The sequence below is a fragment of the Tachyglossus aculeatus genome, chromosome 8 (genome assembly GCF_015852505.1).
Source record: "Tachyglossus aculeatus isolate mTacAcu1 chromosome 8, mTacAcu1.pri, whole genome shotgun sequence".
Taxonomy (NCBI): domain Eukaryota; kingdom Metazoa; phylum Chordata; class Mammalia; order Monotremata; family Tachyglossidae; genus Tachyglossus; species Tachyglossus aculeatus.
The window spans coordinates 19,743,980-19,770,963 of NC_052073.1; the positions used below are offsets into that span (position 1 = coordinate 19,743,980).

A 26,984-nucleotide genomic window follows, 5' to 3' on the forward strand; every position below is an offset into this window, starting at 1 on the left:
AGCAGTGCTCTCCCTCCTACCTTCTACTCCATCATTCTCTTGACAAGGAGCAGATTCCTATCCAGTGCTGAAAGTAAAAGAAATTTACAGGCCTAGGAATCAGAGGTGGGTTCTAATTCTGACTTTGCCACTTTCATTCATTCGTTCATTCAATCATATTTACCGTGCACTTATTGTGTGCAGAGCACTGTACTAAGTAATAATAATAATAACAGTGATGGCATTTATTAAGCGCTTACTATGTGCAAAGCACTGTTCTAAGCACTGGGGAATTTACAAGGTGATCAGGTTGTCCCACGTGGGGCTCACAATCTTAATCCCCATTTTACAGAGGCGGTAACTGAGGCCCAGAGAAGTGAAGTGACTTGCTCAAAGTCACACAGCTGACAAGTGGCAGAGCCGGGATTTGAACTGATAACCTCTGACTTCAAAGCCCGGGCTCTTTCCCCTGAGCCACGCTGCTTCCCTACTGGGGAGAGTACAATATAACAATAAATAGAAATGTTCCCTGCTCACTTGACTACTGTTTGATCTTGGGCAAGTCACTGCACTTCTCTGCGCTTCAATTTCTTCATCTGTAAATGGGTATTCTATACTAGTCCTCCCTCCTACTAAAACTGTGAGGCCAATATGGGGCAGGGACTATGTCTGACTTGATTAACTTGCATCTACCTCAGTGTTTAGTGCAGTGTTTGGCACATAGTAAGCACCTAACAAATACTATTTTTATAATTATTATTAACTGGAATGCTGCTGAACTGAACTCATAGGTGGCAAGCAAGTTTTCCTGTTGATGGGTGGGAGAAAAGCTGGAAAGTCATCCACTGAAAGAGATGCAGGACACAGCCAGAACCTCAAAGGGGAGTACAATGGAAGAAGTTGGGTTTGGGCTGCTTGTCCCCAAAGAGACAGCAGTTAGCAAGGTATCCTTTCACTTGCCCAGTTCCAGATGGACAGGATTGTTTCCCCAACCCTGTCCACACTCTCCACTGCCCCAGAATGTCTGGTTCCAGCTTACTTCCAGCACTGAGCCCATTTGTACTGATGAGGCACGCATGATCTGATTCACTTGTATTTACCCCAGAGATAAGTACAGTGCTTTTTTTAAAAATGGTATTTAGTAAGTGCTTACTGTGGGCTAGACACTGCACTAAGTGCTGGGGTAGATACAAATTAGTCAGGTTGCACATGAGGGTCACAGTCTTAATCCCCATTTTACAGATGAGGTAACTGAGGCACAGAGAATTTAAGTGACTTGTCCAAGTCCACACAGCAGACAAGTGGTTGATGGAATTGGAACCCAGGTCCTTCTGCCCTCCAGGCCCAAGCTCTATCTACTAGACCATGCTGCTTCACAGTAATTGACATTTAGTAAGTTCTTAATAAATACCACAGTCATTGTTATTGTATCAGTATTGTTATCATATGAATCCAGCTGCAGAGTTTTATTGGACTGAATTTGTTTCTTTACAAATGATATGGCTTTGAAAGATCTGAACACTGGATTGTTTGGTTAATTTTGGCCTTCAAGTAAATTACAAGTCTTGGCAACAGATTTCTGGCATATTTTCTAGTGCTAGACACACTAGAATAAATACTTGCTGGTTAAATAAAAGTGATATTTCAAAAGAAATATTTACTATTATCACCCAAGTTCTCATTCAGTAAAGGAGATGGAATTTCCATCAAATATACTCGATCTTTACATTCCCCCTTAGGCCAAGTGGGCCATCAGCATTAATTTAGAGAATATATGTAGAATTCCACAGACAGTAAACAAAGACTTCTGGAATCTTTCTTCAAAGGTGCCCCTGGTGGCAGGGGCCAGGATGTGGAACGATCTCTTTTTGTGGCCTGCTATGTCCGCTGTGTCCCTGGCTAAGCACACTCATCCCCAGGTTTGATTTTTCAGACCAGCCCTCATTTCCCCAAGGTTATGAATCTCTGGTTGATGACAATCATCCAGTCAGCTATAAAGCTGGCAGGAGACAGAAGCAGGAAGTTTTGATCTTGAGCATCTTTGATGATGAACTTTTGAGAGTGTTAATCAAAAGAGACAAAAGGAGAGGCTGAGTGTACAGGGCAGGAAGGGTGACACAAAGTTGTCATTAAAATTGTAGTAAAAACCTGAATTTTTTCCATGAAAAAAAGGTCCAGATTAATCTATGCCCAGGTAGAAGGCAGTCTGGGAAGGAGAAGCTTTGTGGATGGCAGTGGGTTAAATTCCCTAGAGATTGTGAGCTCCATGTGAGGCAGAGAATGTGAACAAGCTAATCAGATTGGACACAGTCTTAATCCCCATTTTACAGATGAGGTAACTGAGGCACAGAGGAGTTAAGAGACCTGCCTGAGGTCACACAATAGACAAGTGGTGACCCAGGATCAAACACAGGTCAATCAATCAATCAATCAACCATATATATTGAGCACTTACTGTGTGCAGCACACTGTCCAAGCACTTGGGAGAGTACAATATAACAATATAACACAGTTGGCAGTCACGTTCCCTGCCCACAACAAGTTTACAGTCTACAGGGGGAGACAGATATTAATATAAAGAAAATGTACATCTTTTGGGCTCAGAGAGGAGTGAATAAAGGGAGCAAATCAGGAAATGGAGGTTTAGTCAGAGAAGTCCTCTTGGAGGACATATGCCTTAAATAAGTCTGAAGGAAGGGAGAGTCCATCTGACTCCCAGGCCTGTGCTCTATCTATTAGGCCATGTTGCTTATCCCTCTTGGAAGCCAACTCTTCCCTCTTTGAAGTCATCTATGGAAAATTAAATTACTTTTCCTATGTTCTCAGTTCCTGTTGTCCCCTTTGCTCATCAGCAGGAAACATCCTCTCTCTTTTGTTCTTCCATGAACTTAGGCTGATTTTCTCCTCCAAGAGTTGAGTACAATGGCTTCACATCCCTGACCACTGGGCAGCCTCTTTAAGATATTCTTAAAGTTACTTCCCTAAATACTCAACTCCATGGCTCCATGTGAAATGATAGACATGGACCTTGCCCTCAAGGAGGTTACTATACAAAATGAGGAGAAAGGCAGGTAACCCTACACTACCCTTCACACAAATATATTTAAGTCCTATCCTCTGCCCTTATGGACATGAGCTATACATTTCATTTGTATAGTCATTTCTTTAGTTATTTTAATCCTAATTCATTTGAGTTATTCCCTGTTTTATCATTCTTCTTCCACCTACCACTATTTGCAAATACTTTTGGGCTGTCTGTCCACCCCATTAGATTGTCAATTTTTGAAGGGCAGAGATGGTGTTTTTTTTCTTCCATTTGACACTCCTGAGTGCTTAATACAGTGTTACACACTTAGTAAATATTTAATAAATCTGATCGATGATTGTCATATAGTAATTAGTTCAGTGAGTTAAAAGAGAGAATTGTTGATAGGCTGGTAGGTTTAAGAATTGATGGGATTAATCAGGGAAGATTTCCTGAAGTTGGGTGCCCTTATCTGAAGTTCATTTAAAGGAAGGGTAGAAAGTGGTATCATAAACAGGAGAAGCCACTGTTTAAATTATGACAGGGTCCAGAAAAGTACAGACCATCCACTCCTTTATCCTGTCAGATCTTTGTCTAGCCCCCACAATCCATCACCTACTTTCTTTACGAGACCCTGTCTGGCAATATTCTCCTGAAAAGTTCATCAACTATTTTAATAGATCGTGCTGTCGTTAATCCCCATGCCAGCTTAAATGCTCCTTGAGGATCAAGTGAGCTGGGCATCAGTGAGGCTTGTTTCTTCTGAAGTCTGGTAAAAGATGGCCTCTCCTTCAATCTCAGAAGTTATGCAGATGGTGAGTGGAAAGGAAGGCAGGGGTTTCTCGGGCAAAAATATAGCTAATCCCTGTGGATTCCTGGCTTCAACTGCTTTTTCATGGTCAGGGGAATGACATCTTTGTAATGGAACATGAATAGAAGAAGTTTCAGCTCTTATTTTAATGAGAATGATATTATCTTCAGCAGAACTGGGGATGGGAAAGGAACAGAGCCCAACCTGGAGAGCAGGACTTTCACTAGTTAATTTTAGTGCCACTATACAGCCCAGTTCATAGTGTTTCAGCTTATGCTCTCTAGTTCCTTCTAAAAGCTGCCCACATTGTTATCCATGCATAATGGTTCAGCCACCACCCTTCCTTTTTTCCTCAAATTGCTTTATGTCAGGATCTGGTTTATTAGCCTCGCTAGCACCAACCGCACTGCTTGGGTGACTTCAATGGCTGGGATAATTTCATAAGCACGGTGGGGTTATGTGACCAGTTTGATTCTTCCTCTGGCCGGGGGAACTTACAGTTTCCAGCTTTCTTCTCCCCCCAACCCTCCCCGCTTGCCTTTTAATGGTGTGTGTTAAGCACTTATTATGTGCCAGGCACTGTACTAAACCCAAGGTTAGACACAGCCCATTCCCAAAATGGAACTCAATGTCTTAAGCCCCATTTTACAGATGAGGTAAATGAGGCACAGAGTAATTATGTGACTTGCCCAAGATCACACAGCAGAGAGATGGTGGAGCTAGGATTAGAACCCAGGTCCTCTGACTCCCAGGCCCGTGCTCTTTGCAGACTAGGCCGCACTACTTCCCTTCCCTTGGTTCAGGGTGAATGAATGGCCAAGCTCCATAGGTGTGGATGAACATAGCTCCTGGAAGAGTGGCCATCTGGGGATTGAGGGAAGAAAGAGTTCTGGGTTGTCAGTCAATTGTATTTACTGAGCACTTACTGTGTGCACAGCACTGTACTAAGTGCTTGGAAGAGTACAATACAACAGTAAACTGATGCATTCCCTGCGCACAACGAACTTACAATCTAGAGGAACTTGTGGGGTAGGTACCCTACCCACCTGATGTCAGAATACTGTGAAACTTGGCAGGCTTCTGTTTCCATTTAACCTTTACTGAGTTTTCTGATTCAGAGGACCTCAGTGCCTGTTTCCTTCCTTATTAAACTCTCCTTACTTGTGCCAGGCCCCACCCTTGATAATGATGAACTAGCTAGCACCAGAGAAATAGTCACAAGATAATAAAGATGGCCTCTCAGTTTCTAAGTTACAATTCCCCTTTTTTCCCTGTTCTTCCCTTTTTCCACTCTCATTACTTTTTTACTCCCCTTTTTCAGAAATTCTAAACTTGCACATCAAAATTCCTGGGTTCAAAAAAAATTAATGGCATTTGTTAAACACTTACTGTGTTCCAGTCACTGTACTAAGCATTGGTTCAAGCTAATCAGGTTGGACACAGTCCATGTCAAATGTGGGGCTCACAGTTTTAATACCCACTTTATGGATGAAGTAACTGAGGCACAGAGAAGCTAAGTGACTTGGCTGTCACACAGCAGACAAATGACAGAACTGGGATTAGAACCCAGGTCCTCTGACTCCCAGACTCTTTCCACTAGGTCATGCTGCTTGTTTAACAGCCTCTCCACTCTGCGGTAGTATATGTAGTTTCTTATACACAAACACATGCGTGTGCAAATAAGAGGTTTCCTCTCCCAAAAATAAGTGCATACAGAACACAAATGAGGTCCCTTAAGGAATGTGGTGGATGATAATGCTTTCAGACTCTCCCACCACTCCAGAAGTCAGGCCTCATTGGCTGTAGTATCTGGGCTGACTTGAGATCTCCCTGTCAAATCTGCTTGCCTTCAACTCTGGGGCTTTGGACAAAGGCATCAGGCAGGTGAAATGGTGGTGATTTCAAGGCTCTCCCAGGATCTCCCTGAAATCTAGGCTCAATTGCTTAGCTCCAACTCTTCCCTGGACCAGCCTCTTAGCCCCTCTCTCTGACAGCATCCTTACTGGGTACATGCAGAAAAGAAGATGCATGTGATGAGGACAGATGCCCTAAAGATGCTCTTTATAGAGACTGGTTCTCAACAGGGACCCTCAAGGGCAGGGCTATAGTTATACCCTTAGATTCACTTAGCAAGTGAATGGAGAGTAAAGTACTCAGAAACATGAATAAAGGTGTTGAGAGGCATGCTATGGATCGAAGAGGAAAAGAGTAGAACATCGAAAATTTGGTGGGGACCTGAAACTTTGGCCAGGTGAAAGAAGCTTTAAACTTGTCTGCCAGGCTGAGTCAGTTTACTCACACAGTATAAGCACATTTGTAAGGTGGTGTGAAGGTATCACTTTTGGTTACGGTAGTTGCCATTGAAGTCACTGACAATATTTAGATCTGAAAAGCAAATAAATCAATTGTGCATGACAAATGTTAAGGTGAGAGATGAGAAATGTTTTAATTGCATAAATGCAAAAGGATGTATCCATTAAAAAAAGCAATTTGTACTTTGAACTAATGTGCAAGATACAGTCTTCACAGGTTAATCAACCCTTTTGACAGGGTTGTTAGAGAAACGCCTGTTAATTCTCAGCTGTTTGTGCTTCACCTAGTCCCATCGGGAAAGCTGGCTGAAGGTCCCAGACTACACTTATAAACCTAGATCTTCTTGGAGATTAGAAAATGTTATTTTTGAAGAATTGGGTATTGGGTATTGCCCCATGAAAGTTCTATAAATGCTCCAAATGCCATGAAAAATACATCAATGTATGGCATGAAACCCATTCCTGGTAAGCAGGCAGATCTGAATTACTCATAGCAATGAGAGTTTGCCTGTTTAATCACTCAACATTTTAAGTTCAGGGGTGCAAATCAACCAGCCCAGAGCACTCAGCCTCAGGCTTTTGTAAGCGGCTTTTGGGATTGGTGATAAGTATCCTCTGGGACTCCAAGCATGTAAGATTGCTGGTTACATATAAGCAGACACTCCACCATTCTGGGCCAGCTAGAGAATCACATCCAACAAACAGCGGGTTCCCCAAGCAGCTGAGATGGGGGTCGGCAACTCTGAGCTTGCTACACTGGGGAACACTGGTAGGTGATCTTTCCTGGAACCCAGAGGAAAGGATTGAGAAAGATTTGAGAGGAGAAAACTAGGTGGGTTTGGCTCATTCTCCAATGCTAAATCCTCCAGAAAATCCACTTACTCTAGGAGGCATTCCCCATTTAAGCTTCACCTTTCCAGGTCATCCATCTACACTGACCTTAGCATTTACATTTATATCATATCGTATGCATATTCTTGACATATTAATTTATCTTTATTATTTAGCTATTCGTCTTTCCAGACTTTTATTATAAAACATGCAGCAACTGGCCTAGTAGAAAGAGCACAAAACTAGATGTCAGAAGATGTGAGTTCTAATAACCGAGCTGTGTGAGGTTGCCTGCTTGCCTGCTGTGTGAATTTGGGCAAGTCACTTATCGTTTCCGTGCCTTAATTTTCTCATTTGTAAAATGGGGATTAAATACATTTTCTCCCTCCTCGTGTGGGACAGGACTGTGTATGCTCTAGATTGTATTACAACTACCCAAGCCCTTAGGTACAGTGCTTGGCACATAGTAAGCAGTTAGTACTACAGTTCTTATCATTACATTTTATTACTATTTTATGTCTAACAATTGCCTGTTACAGGGTCAGCTTCTTGAAGGCAGGGATTGTATATCTTATTTACTTGTATTTTCCCAAGTGCTTAGTGTAAATGCTCTGCACACAGTGAGTATTCAATAAATATTGATAGATTGATTATGTCATCTGCATCCAGTTACTGAATAATAACCTCAGGAAACACTTCCAAGCATTGGAAAGTCTTCACCATTTCAGAAGGCTAGGAGACTTGAAAATGAAGTGCTTTTGCTGAAGATACTTGTGGTGAGAAATCAATCCAACAGGGTTTATACCAAGCCAAGGAAGATCTCAACCTAATATAATAAGACCATATGGAGCCATCTCCATTTGAGGTTTAATTTTCTATATTTTAATCACTTTGATATATTTCCTAAATGAAAGAGATCCAATTAGAATCTTAAAGAGAAAGAAAATATTGACAACTGCTTACATGCTACATTACTTTGTGATTGTAAGGGAAGGGACCCTCCAAGTTTCACCCAGTCTGTCCACCTCCCTCCAGGGAGGGTTTATTAAGTCATTTTGATGGCTTGAGTAGCAAAACTTTTTTAAAAAAATTATATCAATATGAGAGAGTATATCTGATGTCAATTTTCCTCTCCCCCCAATACTAAAATCTCCTTTTATTCATCGTGTGCTGGTCCCCCAGCCTGAAACTCTCTCCCTCCACAAATCCCAGCTCTGCCACTTGTCTGCTGTGTGTGTGACCTTGTGCAAATCACTTAACTTCTCTGTGGCTCAGTTACCTCATCTGTAAAATGGGGGCATTCATTCATTCATTCATTCATTCATTCAGGATCATGAATAAGGGATAAGACTGTGAACCCCGTGGGGGGCAAGGACTGTGTCTAACATGATTATCTTGTATCTACCCCAGAGTTCAGTATAGTGCCTGACACATACTAAGCAATTAACAAATCTTGTCTTGTTTTATGCTATTGAGTCATCTCGGACTCAAAGCCATGTCATGGACATATCTCTCCCAGAACCCCCCACCTCCATCTGCAGTCGTTCTGGTAGTGGATCCATAGAGTTTTCTTAGTAAAAATACGGAAGTGGTTTACCGTTGCCTCCTTCCATGCAATAAACTTGAGTCTCCACCCTCGACGGTCTACTATGTCACTGCTGCCCAGCACCAGTAAGTTTTGACTTGTAGCAGATTGCCTTCCACTTGCTAGCCACTGCCCAACCTAGGAATGGAATGGGTATGCCTCTGCTTAACTCTCCCTCCCGTAGTGGAGACTAGTAGAGTACTGGAAACTCTCTAGGTGAGACCCTGAGAGGGGAACTTAACAAACACCATGAAACAAAACAAACAGCTAATGATGGAAATGCCTCCAGTAGCTTAACAGGGAGTTCAAAAGCTAGTTATCTTATGTAAATTGATTTAATGAATGATCAAAGTTTTTGGCTTTAGCACAGAAACAAAAGAAATTGTAACAAAAACAAATTTTATTTTTCACCTGGTGGTCTCAGAGCATTATTTGCTGCAAACAAAGGAGCTGATGGTTGTTTGGGAAAAAACCACACACACATACATACATACCTCCTTAAAAACTCAGGGCTAGGCGATGAATATTTATAACAAAATTGGACTTGCAAATTTAAAGAATTTAAATGTCATAAACAGTGTGTATAGAATCTTTTCAGAAGAAGAGTAAATTATTCTTGATTACTAGTCATAACAGCAAAAAATTATCATCTTCAGTTTTCTGAAAATTCCCAAGAACCAAGACCCCTTTGAACCATTGCCCTCTAAGTCAAATATGCTAGACTGAGGAAAAATAATTTTAATTTAAAAAATGACTGCTTATCCCCTAGAGAACTAATTAGCAAAAAGCACATGTTCACACCTGAGGACCTTAAATGAGGCTTTTCTTTGCAGAGATATTTTTTCCCCTGGGTTCTGCTGCCCAGGTAAGCATGACCCTGCCCATTTGGGGAATTCCACATTGTACTTAGAATAGCCAGTCAGAAGAGTTCTGGTAGCATTTTCTTTTTTCCTTTGTCTTCCAGACCAAAGTTCTCAAGTTCAAAACCAGGTCAAAACAAGCAAATTGCTGTTTGCCCCCTTCAGAGTCCAGAGAGGAGTTATTGTTTCTCTAATATAATTTCCACATTCAAGAAGGAAAAGTGCTGCTGTGTTCACACATTAAAACAACATGTCTCTGATGCAGACCTAGCTTTCACCCAGCTTTTGCTCAGCCCACTGACATTTTGTCTTTTGTAGGAAGTAAAGTAGTTCCTTGTTTTCCAAGATGGGAAGGTTAATGTCCCCTGGTACACTAGTGCTCAAAGCCAACTTTTAGAAATATTGCCAATTTCATTCAGATTTATGCAAATCAATATAATTATCACACAATGACATTTGAAAGGTGTTACATACTTGACAGAATCTTTTGCTTCCCTCAAAGACCTATGACATTTAAGGTAGACTTCAGCTTTTTGCAATAAAAACCCCCAGCTTTACCAGCACCAAAGCACTTGGAGTTGAACAAATAAACCAATTATGTCTTTGTGACAAACACATTATTAGGATGGAGATTAGATTCTTTTCATGGGTGGACGGATTGTTCAGAGAAAATCCTAATGAATCCAGTCAGGCAGCTTTAGTGATTGAGTCTGATCTATCCAGAAGTCTCTTTAGAAACAGAGCTACCTCCTTAAGGGTAATACAATAATAATAACGATAATAATTATTATCGTTATTATTATTATTCCTGCAATAGTATCTTTCTTCTGTGGTATTCAAATACTTACAAGCCTCATTTTACTAATCTCCAAAATGCCTCTGTGAAAGAAGCAGAAAAACTATTGTACCTTCTTTTAAAGTGAGGAAACTGAGGCTCAGGGAGGTTCAATGTTTGCCTAAACTGGCAAAATAATTCTAAACAGAAAAAGGTACCACACCCTCTCTCCTCCCACTCCACACACATTTTCTATTTACTAATTCAAAATATTTCCCTAAATCCCCACCATAATCCAGAATTGGTTTTGATTCAAAAGTATTGTGTACATCCTAAATGAATACATTTTCCAGACCAGTATGTTCCGTAAGGGTTAATTATTTTTGAAAATCCAGTATTTGTGAAAGTCAATGAAGCAATGCAAGAATAGCATTCAGCGATTACCACAAGAACCCGCCATTGTTTCGTCTACTTTGGAAATTCGCCGATTAAGAAAAGGCACAGTTTAGTTCCTGAAACCTGAAAGTGGTGTTGCAATGAAATAACTTGTCACGATAGAATCAGTTTTCTAAGTAGCTCAGCCCCTTTCCTTCCCATACAAGAAGAGCATATGCAAGGCATTGAGTGGGGTATCGCCCTAGAGTGATCTTGCACAAAAACCTTACATTTGAGTCCCCTGGCTTCCATGACATCTTCTCAGGGGCCTGTGGGATTTGTGATGGAATGAACCAGATTGTCTCACTTGCCTTAAATCCTTCTGTGGAAATAATTTAAGTGTTTTCTCTCTTTCAGCAACTAGGGAACCACTGTGCACATCAGGCTGTATGGACCAAACTGTACTTAGTCTGTTTGTTCCTGGAAGGGGTGAATTGGTCTTCCCAAGAGGCTAACTCTCCTGTAGGGAGGTACTTCAACATTGGGGTTAGAATTGAACCCTATATATATTCCTGCATTATCATTAGTTGGGTTGGGTTTATCTCAAGGTTCTACCTGACATAAATGGAAATGTCTTTGATTAAACATTATGGAGCCCAACCTGGAGAACCTGCAGCAGAGTCAACTCAGAAACTCAGACTATGTTTTCTTAGGGCAAGTGGAACTGGAAAATCTTCCTGAAAAATTCAGTGGAAACACTGAAGTTCCCCCTTTAAAAAAACAGTTAAACAAAACACTATTTGACAGCCATGTTTTATTAATGATATCAGACAATATCATCGGTCAGTGACTTAAGGCATAAGTCAGTTCTTTGAGGAAATAGTAATGATTATTATTATTATATTTGTTAAGTGCTTAATATGTGTCACACACTGTTCTAAGAGCTGGAGTTGATACAAGTTCATTAGATCAGACGCAGTTCCTGCCCCACATGGGATTTATAGTCTAAATTGGAGGGAGAACAGGTAATGAATCCCCATTTTGCAGATGAGGGAGTTGAGGCACAGGGAAGTGAAGGAATTTTCCCAAGATCACAGAGCAAGCAACTGATAGAACCAGAATTAGTACTCAGGTCCTCTGACTTGTAGGCCAGTGCTCTTTCCCCTAGGCAATGGTGCTCCTGGGCTTTGTTTACACTCTGGGATGACTCCTTCACCAGAGAAACCTTGGCTCCTTTCATGAAGCTTCTTGGGAGTCCCCCCACCCTCCCCAACCCCAACACCATGGAGTGAAGCAGGTATTCTCAGTATCTGGAGGCCAAGACCCAGAGAGGTCAGGAGTTGCCCAAGGCTATATAACAGCTTTTGATGATGCTGGGAATGGACCCTAGACTGGACTCTTGGACTTGACTCAGTCTTCTAGGCAACACAGAATCTTTTTACTGCAAGATCATGAATTACTAAAAAGCATTGATCCCCAGACTCTCTTACACAGATCACCTAATCATGTAATTTGGGAACCAAATATGAACCATCCTAAAATTAATAGCTTGTGGAGTACATTCAAGTAGCCCAAAGTCACACATGTGACTTTATGTGCAGTGCTGCAATACTGGGCAATGCTGAGCACAGGCCTGGGAGTCACAGAGCCTGGGTTCTATTCCTAGCTCCACAATTCGTCGACGGTGTGACCTTGGGCAAGTCACTTGACTTCCCTGGGCCTCAGTTGCCTCATCTGTAAAATAGGGAGTAAATCATAGTCCCTCCTACTTGGCCTGAGAGCCCCATGTGGCCAGGGATTGTGTCTAACTGGCATATCTTGTATCTATTGCAGTGCTTAGAACAGTGCTTGGCCCATAGTAAGTGCTTTACAAATACCACTTTTTTAAAAAAGCTGAGGAATGAACTAGTTTACCTATCAATCAATAGTATTGATTAAGCACCTACTCTACCCAGAGCACTGTATTACAGTAGAGTTAATAGATACTATTCTTGCCTTTGAGGGTCTTATTTAACAGAGGACCTCTCAACCTCTTTCCCACCCCTAAGATTTTATGATTTAGTGCTTGGTAATAACTGATTGAAATATATTCAGGGGAGAGAGAGGGAGAGAGACAGAGAGAGAGACCAAGAGACCAAGACCAAAAAAACCCAAGCTCCAGAGTAAAATGATAATTATTATAATTTTGTTAAATATGGTGTTTGTTAAACACTTGGTGCCAGGCACTATATTAAATGTTGGGGTAGATTCAAAATAATCAGAACAGACATGGTTCTTTTCCCATAAGAGGTTTGCAATCCAGAGGGGAGGGAAAACAGGTATTTAATCTCCACTTTGTAGATGAGGATACAGAAGCACAAAGAAGTTAAGTGACTTGCCCAAGAGCACTCAGCAGGCAAGTAGCAGAGCCAGGATTAGAACCCAGGTCTCCTTGCTCCCAGGCCAATGCTCTTTCCACTAAGTCATGTGGCTTCTAATTGTTTTCTTCTGTGTGCAACTATACAATGTGTCTTCAAGCACTTCAGTAGTCACTCAGTTTAGGAGAGAGCACTGTCAGTAATACAGATACAAAAGAGAAAGTTTCAATAAAACCAGTTTTAATATAAAATCTCACGAAACAAACCCAGTTCTATCAAAGACTAATAAAATGATGAAAGAAATATTCACTTTAAGTTTTAAAAAAAGAGAATGGAACCTGGAAATGTCTCAAACATTTCCTGAATGCAAAGAACTTCTTTCCTGTGTATTTTGAATTAGTTCCCCTGGAATTTCATTTTGAGTTGATTAGATACTCAGAGCCCCTTATAGGCTAATCTTGTGACAGACTGGCTTTTATCTTCCTTAGCACAATTTTACGTTCTTGGGTAGGGAAATTGTCATCCCCTAAGGTCAGGCTTACCATATATATCTCTTTATAGTGATGAAATGAGGAAAATGTTTTCAATCTTTCCGAGCTTCCTTCCCTCAGGTTAGCAGCTTGGTGCACCATTGTAATTACTCTGGGGGAGCTGTAGGGATCTAATTAACAAACTCTTACCTAGACTGCAGTCTTTTTCTCTAGAAGAGACCATCAAGGAATCCTAGTCACAGGCCATCGGGTGTACCAATCCTTCTCAGCCATCTGATTTCTTTGTGCCAGGCTCAACGGCACACACAAGAGTGTGAAAGATGTAGTGTAAGACATCTTATTATAAGATACAGAAGTGTGAGTCCTCCTGGCATCATAAATACACAGGAAAACAATAGCCATCTCCTCAAATCCAAAGAGACACAACTTTCCCTGAGACTTGGGTGGGCTCTAGCATATAATGCCATTATTTATCTGATGGAGGATATGAGTCCGGTGGATGAATCCAAGGGACCACTTTCTTAAAGCTAGAAACTGAAACGAAGGCAATTCAACTGGGGGTAGAGGTCACAGAAGAAACACTAATTTAATGAACCATCTCAGAAGGATTTGTCCCTCAAAAGGATTACCTATTTCAACCATGGACAGAAGATTAATCTAAGATTAAGGTTGCGTTTACATTTCTTTTCCAGATAATTCAGTCCCAGAATAGAGACCTGGTCTCAATTATCTGGCTATTTCAGGAGAAGGTATTCTGGACAGTTTCAACAGCTAAACATTCAGTCAATCAATAATATTTCTTGAGCAACTATTGTGTACAGAGCACTGTACTTAGCACTTGGAAAAGTATAGGAGAAGACATGATCTTTGTTCATAAAGAGTTTACAGTCTAGCTGGGGAGTCAAGCAGAAAATAAGATGGAGAAGTTGCCAAATAATATCGTATGTAAAGCAATATGTACAGGAATCATGCCTACCATTTTATTTCATTTACTTTCCCAAGCATTTAGTACAATGCTCTGCACACAGTAAGCACTCAATATCATTGATTGATTGATAGTGAGTGCAAGTATGCTTGGTGATGAAAGCATCTATCAGGATTATCCTCATGGAAACTGATCTCTCCAAAGATCAGCTAAGGAGCAGTGGAGAGAAAGAAAGAGTGAAAGGTGCTAAACTTGCTCAAAAAAGCTAAAGCAAGCTCAGGGTGGTAGGTGACTTCAACTATTAATGATAGTGGGTGGTAGAGGGTCTGACATGGACTTCAAAGGAAGAGAAGATGAGAGGTGGAGGGGACATATAATGATAGGAAAACAGCATTGGATGGCAAGAAACAACATGGCCTTGTGGAAAGAGAACAGGCCTGGGAATCAGAAGGTCCTGGATTCTAATCCTGTATCTGCCACTTGTCTGCTGAGTGACTTGGGCAAATCGTTTAACTTGTCTGTGCCTCAGTAACCTCACTGGTGAAATGGGGATTAAAACTGTGAGCCCCATGTAGGGTGTGGACTGGGTCCAACCTGATCAACTTGTATCTACCCCAGTATCTAGCACATAGTCAGTGCCTGGCACATAGTAAGCACTTAACAAATACCACAAAAAGGTGACTTTTCCATTATTTATAGTGAGTTGGGAAGAGTGGGGGAAGGTGAGGTCTCCCTGGGATAGAGAAGCAGGGGACCCAGTGTCACCAGGTAAGAATGGATGTGGAATGAATGGTGGATGTGGAAGAATGCCTGAGTCAGGAACCAGTCAAAGATGAAGGGGAGTTTGCCCACAATAGAGTGGGGATTCCATAGGTGGCATTTAGATGGGGTGTGGGGTGTGGCTAGCAAGAGAGTTTGCCAGGGGTGGGAATCAGTTGGATGAGAATGAGACAATGGGTTGCAATGTGGGGATGGGTGGTTTGGGGCAATGGCAAGAAGGGGCAGGAATAGGTTGAGCACAGATTGGGAAATTCATGAGTGATTCTATAAAAATGAACCCAGAGTACATAGGATGGAGGAAATGCAATTTTAGTGAGGATCCTCACTGTAATTTAAATGCTTCCAGTTAGTTTCAAAACTGGAGAAATCGAGAAAGAATGCATCTAAAGTTAAAAGGAGCAATGATGAAACTTTAAGAGCCTTATATTAATGGAGCAAGGCCTTTAAAATGTCTATAATTTATATTTTATTCTTAGAAATTACTATATTCTTAGAAAGAGGGAGAAACATATTTGTAATATTGAAAGTGACACATTACATTCAATTGGGTCACAAAAGTGATACCACCATTAACTCTGATCTGACAGTTTGTTTTGTTGAAAATGCTTTAATGGCAAGTTGGTTTACTGAATTTTCCATATTTTCTCTAAGGTTACATTAAAGTGCCCAGTCTAAGCATTTATTTGGCAGGTGGCATGGAAAATGGCATCATTCTAACCATTACAGTATGTGTCTTAGGTGAAGCAGAATAAATCCCATTTCAATCAAGAGTCATGTGCTCAAAAAATGGGTCATTAATTAATCATTTGCCTGATAGAGCATAAAGAAAGCTTTTTCAAGAATGAGGCTGCTAAAAACCTACATTAGAATAGAGTTGTTCACAGGAAGCAGTACGACCTAGTTGAAAGAATGGAGGCCTGGGAGTCAGAAGACCTGAGTTCTAATTCTGGCTTCACCACTTGTCTTTTGTGTGACCTTGGACAAGTCACTTCTCTTTGCCTTAGTTACTCAACTGTAAAATGGGGATTAAGATTATGAGCTCCATGTAGGACGTGGACTGTTTCCAATCTGATTAGCTTGTATCTACCCCAGCACTTAGTACAGTGCTTGCCACATAGTAACTGCTTAACAAATGCCATAAACTACAAACAACAAAATAAAAAGATAGAGTGGAGGTGAAATGCAACCAGCAGAAATTCTGTATCTGTGAAAAATGACCAGTTGACCCAATACAGAAATACGATGAGGAAGGTAGACCTGAAGAGATTTTCCTGGTTCAGTGTCTGCCTCTAGCCGGGTGAATGTGTGCACCAAGACTGATGGATACCTCCACCACCTGCGATTGTAGACTTCTTAGCTTCCCCTATTCAGCCATTGGAGACAGTCAAAAGGTTCTTCTTGCTGTCTAATCTGATTTCAGCTCTAATTTGAACCCACTGAACAACTCATGTTCAGCACTCTATGAACCTGGAGAATAATTACTCAATATCCACTTTGCAAAAATGCTTCAGGTACTTGAAGACTATGTCACCCATATATTTCCCTTCTACAGGCTAATTTACTTCAATTCCTTTAACCTTTCATCATAAGACTTATTTTCCATTTAGGCCATCCTTTTTAGTCACTTTTCTCCAGATTCTCTTCAGCTTCTCTATGTGCTTTTTAAATTGCAAGTGATTAAAACTGAAAATAATATGCAAATAAATGTCGGAGATGTTCAGAAGGTGTGGCAAAAGTAGCATCCCAGACCTACCCTTCCCTATGCTGGATAATATAGTCCATATTGGTTTTCAAAAGTTGGCACTGCACAGTTTACTTGTCCTGCTTAAGAACTGCCAGGGGTCCAGATCACCTTCTCCTGAATTGGTCTCTGTTCTAAGTGCTGGGGTAGATACAAGGTAATCAGGTCGTCCCATGTGGGGCTCACAGTCTTAATCTCCATTTTACAGATGAGGTAACAGAGGCACAGAGAAGTTAAGTGACTTGCCCAAAGTCACATAGCCATTGCTGCCTTCCCAAGTGTTATCAATACTGCCCAATTTAGGATACTAAACCTGCCAGTTTGATGAGCAAACTCCATACAAATTGTCATGGACTGATATCTGAGGGAGATCACTGATTACTAACTCTGAAGAGACAGGGGTCAAAGATGTTTTGAACCGCAGGGCAGACAGTGAAGGAGCCCAGGAGCTTTCTTCTCTGCCTAAGCATTCCAAGAAAGTTGTTTGCCTTTCAGTCAATAATCAATGGTATTTATTGAGCACTTACTGTGTGCAGAGCACTGTATTATGTACTTGAGAGAGTACAGTTCAACATAGGTGGTGGAAACGTTCCCTGCCCATAATGATGTTACATCTACAGCCTTTATTTTAGAGTTGGTGTGTCAGACCAAATTCCTTCAAATTCTCCAATCAATTAATCAATTGTATTTACTGAGTGCTTACTGTGTGCACAGCTCCATTACTAAGCATTTGGGAGAGTACAATATAATAGAGTTGGTAGACACATTCCCTGACCACACGGAGCTTACAGTCTAGATCTCCAAAGAACTGCTACCCAGTTAAAGCTGAAGAGCTTGCCCAGGAAACAATTCTCTTGAAATACAATTATGGATGTGGGAAGAAGAGAACTCAAAGAAAGACTTGCTGTTAAAGCTAATGATCCAAGCAGTAAATGGAATCAGAGACCTCCAAAGGCAGAATGGTTGGCATAGAGGATGATTTTCTAGTCAAAGCAATTTGCACTCAGGTTATGTTTTCCTAATGAAAGCTGGATCTCTAGATGTCAAGATTCTGGGCATGGCATACTTTGACTTTAACATCTCTCAATAAAATCAACTTGTATACTGAAGACTCCCTCCAGTGTGAAGAAATGCCATTATCACAGATTGAAATTTCTATTTCCATTATTTGCCTTTTTTCAGAATAGGTAGATACAGTTTAAGCAATCAGAGCACTTGGGAAACTTGGCACCCGACGCTATTTGAGCTTCATTCAGTACAAAGTGAGGTTTTCCTCCAAGTCAATCAACCCCCTGGATGGATTTGATTGGCTTGGAATGCAAATCAGGTAGTCTGAGCCAATACTCCTGCCAGCTTTTCCTGCCTATGACACAAAAAATAGAGTGGCCTAGTGGATGGAGCACAAGCCTAAGAGTCCGAAGAACCTGGCCACTTGTCTGCTGTATGACTTTGGGCAAATCACTTCACTTCTCTGTGTCTCAGTTATCTCATCTGTAAAATGGGGATTAAGACTATAAGCCCATGTGGGACATGGACTGCATCCAACCTGATTAGCTTGTATCTACTGAGAAGCAACGTGGCTCAGTGCAAAGAGCCCAGGCTTTTGAGTCAGAGGTCATGGGTTCAAATCCTGGCTCCGCCAATTGTCAGCTGAGTGACTGTGGGCAAGTCATTTAACTTCTCTGGGCCTCAGTTACCTCATCTGTAAAATGGGGGATTAAGACTGTGAGCCCCACGTTGGACAATTTGATCACCTTGTAACTTCCCCAGTGCTTAGAACAATGCTTTGCACATAGTAAGTGCTTAATAAATGCCATCAATATTATTATTATTCTACCAGCACTTAGTACAATGCCTGGCACATAATAAGCGCTTAACAAATACCGTAAAAACAACAGGAAAGGCAGAGATAGGTAGAAACAGAAATAAAGTTAACTGTCCAGTATCAAACCAGAGTATTTGTGCTGTGGCTTATATATATGTTCCTACTCCTCCTGCTAATCTCTTCAGAGATGGCTTCTCCCTGATCTGGTTGGGTGTGGGACAGCCTTAGCTGCCCATTACGGACTATCACTTCCTAGATCAATTTCCCTTCCCTCACAAAAATGTTCAGGATGAGGAAGCCTATGGTGAATATATGATGAAGATAGGTAACCCAAAATATAGAAACTAAATGTGTATGTTCTGATCCAGGAGGAAAAGATCCACCGATCCAAATGGTGGGTTGGTGGAAAAGCAACCTCAACCAGTCAGTCCACGATAGTCATGGCCCACTCTGTATGTAGAAAGCATTATTCTAGGCACTCCACGATATTCATGGCCCATTCTCTATGTAGAAAGCATTATTCTAGGCACTGTTGGTTAGCAGGCTGATCATTTTCTTCCTTCTATAGCTTAAAAATCATTGGTCCACTTCACACTTGTCAATACATCACAGTCTTCTGTTGCAGGGATGGCGACAGGGCACACAGTAAAAATTACATTCAAAGCTGTGAACATGATAATCAAATTCATCAAGAACAGAAGCTAAACAATAATTCTATTGAAATAAGCTGAGAGACTGGAAATAATGCCAGATGTCCAAGAAAAATAACCACCACCAACTTTTCCAATGGGCAATAATTAGAAATTGGGAGGGAATACGATAATTGCAGAACTGAGTAGGCAATTACATTGAAAGAAAACATACCAAAGAGTGTGGGAAGGGAGACAATTAGACAGATGCCAACCAGTGATGATGACCTACAAATAGAATAATAAAAGGAAGCTTCAAATTTCAAGGGCTTATTACATCTTCCTGGGATTTTCAGTTCACAAAATACTATATAATACTAATAAAAAACTAACTTATGCATAAGATTTCATCTTCCATTGAATATCTGGAAATTTCTAGTTTTGCCTAAATGTTTATTCTAAAATATGAATCGTGGATTCATTACTCTGGCTCAGCCAATCAGCATTCTGAGAACACTTGAATAATCGTAGTAAGTATGGATAATCTTACTCGCAACACCCAGAAGTTCAGGTAGTGATTTCTCCAAAATCAGAATGATTATGGAGTTTTGATAATTGAACATTAATAATAATTATGGTACTTATGAAGCACATACTATGTGCCAAACACTGTTCTAAACACTGGGGTAGATATAAGTTAATCAGGTTGGGCACAGTCCATGTCTCAGATGGGGCTCACAGTCTTCAGTAGGAGGGAGGAGGATTTAACCCCCATTTTACAGATGAGGTAACTGAGGCAAAGAAAAGTTAAGTGACTTGCCCAAGGTCACACATGGAAGAGCGAGGACTAGAACCCAGATCCTCTGACTCCCAGGTCCATGCTGTTTCTATTAAGCCATGCTGCTTCTCGATTTCATTCTTCCAAATTTTTACTATTGAAAAGCACATCACTACATCACTGCCCCTTCTTTTTTCTGCTTCTCTCCAGTCTCTATGAAATTTCAAGAAACTAAATTTTAAAAATATTCAGCTTACCTCTCCTCTAAAACCCCCATTCTGGAAAAAACTCATCAACAATTTTGGTAAAATGGAGCCAAATGGTTGGTGTAAGAACTTAATTAAGCTAAATATGATGTCATTGATAACACTGAGCTAAATATCATTCTTAACAAGTTGGTAAAACAACTGGCCAGGGTCAATATAATCACTGGACAAGCTGAACAATTCATTCATTCAATCGTATTTATTGAGCACTTACTGTGTTCATAGCACCATACTAAGCACTTGGGAAGTACAAGTTGGCAACATATAGAGACGGTCCCTACCCAACAACGGGCTCACAGTCTAGAACTTGCTCTTGACCTTCTGCAAGGCCAAATAAGCCCTAAAAGACAGATTTGGTAGCCACACCTTCTCCCTCACTCTTCTCTCCTTCCTCCACCACTCCCCTTTCTCTCTGCCATGTCACTACTCTGGCCTAAAAATAGCTCCAGAGAGGCCAGGGTAAGGAAACAAATGGAGACAGGGGTGCAGTGGACGGGGCAAACTTAGACCTTTGGGTTCCTTGGCTTCCATTGCCCATGATGTGTTAGAATCTTAAGATGGTTCAAACAGAAACCAAAGGAAAATTTAAGTCAACAAGCACACAGTCAGTATAACCGTACCAAGATCAAACAATAAAGCAGGCTATCAGCTCCTGAAACGGGGCCAAATCTCCTAACAGCCCAAGCTCTTTGCCATCTACTAGAGTTTAATGGCTTTATTAATCCAGGTGTATTGCTGTTAAAGAAATTCCCTGCTGATTTATAAATTCCAGTGATTTTTTTTAGCCTGCAGGTATTTGAAAGCATGGCAACCAAATATTTAGCCTACAAGTCCCTTGCTGGCCTCAGGTATAATTTGTAAAATGTATCAATGCCTTTATTTTTATGAACAATGGGCTCTATTTAAAATCAATGCAAAAATTTTTGCCTCCACATTCTAATAGACTTCTAAGCCCACTGAGGTATTATTGAAATAGAGAGCCCATAACCAAGTCAAAGTGCTAACTTTTACATCCCTTTAAAATTGTTCTTATTTTTAAGCGAAAGCTCTTTTGAAAATGGATCTTGTCCATCATCCTGAGGGGTTTTTCTAAGAGCCTGAGGGTGTGAGCCAGCCCATCCAGATGGAAGAGGATAAGTTTCTGTTGAGTAATTCCATTTCCCCATTGATTTTTCTAATTTGATTGAGCCTCCTCTGGGTTGGAAACAGGCAATCTTTGTCATGTGTGATGTTGCCAATACACCAATGAAGCAATAAGGAGTTGACAGGATGTATCCACCAAGAGATTTTTTATTTTAAACTTAGCACTTTCACATGAATTTTCCATAAAAGTGGGGTTAGGACTAATTTGTGAGAAAGAAAAGAAAACAAGAATCCAATCAACAGATGTGGCTGGAAAGAGGGAAAGCAAAGAGGCTTTCTTTTGGGAAATGAAAACAAGGATAGTTTGCCTAATTTTATTCTACTACACTTGGTGGGGAAAGTGGCACTGGAAACCAGTACTTTTTCTTCTCAAATAACTCATCGGAAAAAAATGCAGGTATTCAGAAGGGCCTATCACCTTCTGATCACCCAAACCTGCTCTGAGAGGAAATGTTTGTGAACAGTGCAGCATTATTTAATATATGCTGGTACTTCTGTGCTGAATCAGAGAGGCACGAGGGAATGGAAGTCTTGTTCAAAAATAAGTAAAATTCAAATCAGCCCAAGGGTATGACTTCCACCACTAATTTGCAAAAAAAAACCCTTAAACTGATGCATAGAACAAGTTTATGCTGTTCTCATTAAAACAGAACTCTACCCCAAGAAAGTTTTTAACTAGCATCAGTCTCCAAAGAGCACTCAATAACCCAGGTCGATAATACTGAGTGCTACAACAATGCCCCATCCAATTCCCTGTTGACAGAAGAATCATTGTTTCCATTAGCAAATCAGGCAGTGGTATTACTCCAGAAAGAGTATGACCTAGGTTGATCTTTATCTGACAATTGATATTTAGGTTCCCCTTCTTGTAGACTTCTAGTTCTGTTTTGATATAAAGGAAAAGAAAAAGAAGAAATAAAACATGTCAAAACAGAAAAATGTTCAGATTACAGGGTCAGTTGCAGTTTGAATTTGTGCTGACTAAATTCACCGTACATTTCCATTAAAACTTAGTTAATTTAGCTACTTCTAAAAAAGCACAAAGAAAAAGGCTTATTAAATAAAAGTCTTAAATCTCTAGCAAACATCACTGCTGTCACAGTGCAGCAGCATGTTCAGGGTGGTTTAGGGCCTTTTTATTCAGTTATTGGCAGAATTAAACAATTTGATGAAGTTGCCATTAATTCATATATTTGTATTACCATGAACATTCTTCGAGGCCAGAAGCATGTGGGTCAGGACAGGCAAGTTATACAGTGCCTTACCAACAGGAAATCTAAAGTTGTGATAGTACTAATCAAAAACGTATATTTATTGTACACAATGAAAACTGGTTAATTCTTATTTTCTTTGGGCCAACAGGCTACACAAATGGGCAGTCACGTGCAAGCACAGGATGTGTTTCTGATGCTTTCATACACTATTGTGTTTCTTCGCATAATGTTAGTAGCACACCTCAAAAACATAGCTCAAGTCAAGCTGTGTTACAAAAGCTTAGTGCATGCACAGAAATTGTGTAGGTGAGCCAGAGAGGGCAAGGGGTTGAGTTTACGCACATCATTCTGCATAAATCTCTCCACTCCTCAAAACTAGTCTCCAGCTTGCATTCTCTGTTCCTCCCAAGCTCACTTTCGTGCTGGGCCTCATCCTGACTTCCTCATCCCTGCCCTTCCTCCTGCCTGCCATTGCCCTCTTAATGTGCCAGACCATAACTCTCCCCATCTCCACAACCCTTCTGAAATCCCACCTCATCCTGGAGTCTTTCCCCAGTTCATTTTTCTTCCACTTGTAACATCCTCTCTACTCCCATCTAAGCACTTCTGCAGGCCTTTAGCATTTTTAAACTCACTAGATTTCACTGAACTTTTGTGCCTATCAGTTTCCACATTATACTAGTTGAGCACATATTTCCACTGGCAAATTATTTTACGTCTACTTCCTCGGCTTCCTTGTGAGCAGAGATCATACCAATCAATCTGTGCATCAGGCAGAAACTCCTCACCCTGGGCTTCAAGGCTCTCCATCACCTCGCCCCCTCCTACCTCACCTCCCTTCTCTCCTTCTACAGCCCAGCCCGCACCCTCCGCTCCTCCGCCGCTAATTTCCTCACCGTACCTCGTTCTCGCCTGTCCCGCCATTGACCCCCGGCCCACGTCATCCCCCGGGCCTGGAATGCCCTCCCTCTGCCCACCCGCCAAGCTAGCTCTTTTCCTCCCTTCAAGGCCCTGCTGAGAGCTCACCTCCTCCAGGAGGCCTTCCCAGACTGAGCCCCTTCCTTCCTCTCCCCCTCGTCCCCCTCTCCATCCCCCCATCTTACCTCCTTCCCTTCCCCACTGCACCTGTATATATGTATATATGTTTGTACATATTTATTACTCTATTTATTTATTTATTTTACTTGTACATATCTATCCTATTTATTTTATTTTGTTAGTATGTTTGGTCTTGTTCTCTGTCTCCCCCTTTTAGACTGTGAGCCCACTGTTGGGTAGGGACTGTCTCTATATGTTGCCAATTTGTACTTCCCAAGTACTTAGTACAGTGCTCTGCACATAGTAAGCGCTCAATAAATACGATTGATGATGATGATGATGATGTCTTCTTCTTCTTTTATGCTGAGTTATCTGAAATGATTAGAACAGTGTTCTGCACATAGAAGGTACTCAAAAAATACTATTGCTTTATTGATACAGTGAGAGCCTGGTGCCCTCCCGGGTTGTGGCTGGTAAATAAATACTGGTGGGGTAGTGGCAGAAAGGAAGAGATGTAGAGACATGGTCTAGTGGATAGAGCGGGGAACTGGGAGTCAGAAGGACTTGGGTTCTCATCCTGACTACGCCACTTGTCTGCTGGGCAAAATATTTCACTTCTCTCAGGTACCTCATCTATAAAATGGGGATTAAGACTGTGAGCCTCATGTGGGACAGAGACTGTGTCCAACCTGATTAACTTGTATCTACCCCAGCGCTTAGAACAGTGCTTGACATGTAGTAAGCACTTAACAAATACCATCATTATTATTATTATTAAGCAAAGATTTACAGGGTACAAAATAGAGACTCTAGCTGCAGTGGCAGCCATCATTTGAGATCAACAACAAAGATGTGGGTATTACTGCTGCTGTTTTGTTTTCATTCCTCCCTTCTGGGTACTACAGGGAAGCCAGAAAAATCTCAGTTGTGGGCTTGAGTTAATTTTGGGGGGGAGGGCAGGGAAAGGTTGAGGTACATTGTATTAGGTTATGCTGCAGCGTGTCTCAGTGGAAAGAGCCCGGGCTTTGGAGTCAGAGGTCATGGATTCAAATGCCGGCTCCACCAATTGTCAGCTGTGTGACCTTGGGCAAGTCACTTCACTTCTCTGGGCCTCAGTTACCTCATCTGTAAAATGGGGATGAAGACTGTGAGCCCGTGGGACAACCTGAATACCTTGTAACCTCCCCAGCACTTAGAACAGTGCTTTGCACATAGTAAGCACTTAATAAATGCCATTATTATTATTATTATTATTATTTGACTTTAAAATTCTCTACATGATGGTGCTGAAGATTAAAAGATGGTCCCAAAGCAATCAAAAATAACAGTGGGACCTATTTGTTTCCTGAAATGCTTTCAAATATAAGGATGCTCTCCAATAGGCCTTACAATAATTTCTTCACATTATTTCCAGAATTCAGAGGATATGTTATTTACTTGTGGTGAGGAAAACATCAAGTTGAAGTTCTTGAGTTGTGTCACCCTTTATATACCACTTCATTTTATTCGGAATCGGTAATTAATGCTCCCAGCTCTTAATATCAGAACTATCCATTGGCTTGTAGCTATTTATGACAACTCCTGGTGTACTGAAGAGTAGTATAAATGTACAAAGAAGACCTGCAGCAGGTCTATGGGCATTTCCTGTTATCCAGGATGGACTCCTTCCTTAGTCGTGGAGAAGACTAACCTAATACTGTCAGAAATCAGCTGAGAGAGAATCGAAGAAAGAGAATTTGTTGAATAATGCAGATCTTGGCCCAATCACTGATTTCAGACATATCCAAGGGTCTCCATCACAAAGCAGTTATAAATCTTTGGTTATAAATCATTCCTTATAAGTGAAGCTGGCAGAAGTACTTTTTAAATCTGGAAAACTGCAACAAAAATAAGGCTGACACTCTCTTTACTTAGAGATGGGTCCAGGAAAAGACAGTGAAAAGTGAAGCCCTGTGAAGCAAAACTACTTTTACAAAGTAAAATGGGGAAGGAGGAGAGATTTGTAGTCCTTCTGAATAAATAAAAACTCCCTGATACCTGTTCTTAGAAGGACAGCTGTATGAGAATTCATCAAATCAACAGTGCGGTAGCCTCACTGAACAGATCATATGATCCCATCTCCAACCAACTTGAACTCCAGCACGTTGCAGGAGTTTCTGCTGCTTGCAACCATTCCCAGAGTAAATGATTCCCATGTACAATATGTTTTCCTGAAACTGCCATGATCCTTATCCTTCCCTCATGGATGAGGATAAGCAACTTTTAAATTAGCAAGGAGACCAATAATACTATCCCCGTCACCAGTGTTGGGTGAGTTTTTCAAGTCCTTGTCTTTGTGCTGGATCATCCATTCAGTCAATCAGTAGTATTTACTGTGTGCCTACTGTGTGCAGAGCGCTGGGAGAATACACCCCAGGAGGACAACAAGATCCCTTCCTCAAGAAGCTTAAAATCTGAAGAGAAAAAAGATTTAAAATAATTTACATATAATAAGAGGAGTGCCTAAATAGTAGTGTATGTAAATCAATATATGCAAAAGTTCTATGGGAGGTTGTGAATGCATAAATGCTGAAATGGTGCAATCAATTGGTAATATTTATTTTAATAGTATTTGTTAAGTGTTTACAATGGACATAGTTCATGTCCCACATGGGGCTCACAATCTTAATCCCCACTTTACAGATGAGATAACTGGGGCCAGAGAAATTAAGCAACTTGTCCTAGGTCATACAACAAACATATGGTGGAGCTGGGATTCGAAACCACATCCTCTGTACAGACCACTGAATAAAGTGCTTGGGAAAGTACCATAGAGTGATGGACACAATCAAGTCCTGAGACGATCCTAGACAGAATGTGTTTTGGGGAGAAGAAAAGATACAGAAAACCTCCTGAAGGAAGTTCATGACAACATAGCTATGATATGTTTCTCTTATTTCTGCAAAGCACCTCTAGAATTCAAGATTCACAGATATCACAGTGAAATGTTCTTGTACCAGTTTAAATTACAAGTTTTCCCACATTCATTCCATATTTTCTCTGCTGGACTGTAAAAACAGACTTCTGAAATACAAACTTCAAAAAGAATGCTGGCTCGACTCTCTTGGCCTCTAGCATTTTCAGGAATAAAAAAATTGGAGCATTGGGTAATGTAAAAGGCCTGGATCTGGGGACTCCCCACAGTTCAAAACTCTGAGCTGGGTGATCTTGTCTTCTCTTTGTCCTTTGCCCCTACAGCTCCAAC

General features: G+C 41.0%; 1 protein-coding gene and 1 non-coding gene across 2 annotated transcripts in view; one reads left to right on the plus strand and one right to left on the minus strand.

Annotated features, from left to right (window-relative positions):
- NTSR1 (neurotensin receptor 1) overlaps positions 1 to 26,984 on the plus strand; it is a 90,366-nt gene that overhangs the window by 28,556 nt on the left and 34,826 nt on the right. The window lies entirely within an intron of this gene.
- LOC119931878 lies at positions 8,640 to 8,777 on the minus strand. Its single transcript, XR_005452183.1, has one exon. It is a non-coding gene; the product is annotated as a small nucleolar RNA SNORA7 (small nucleolar RNA).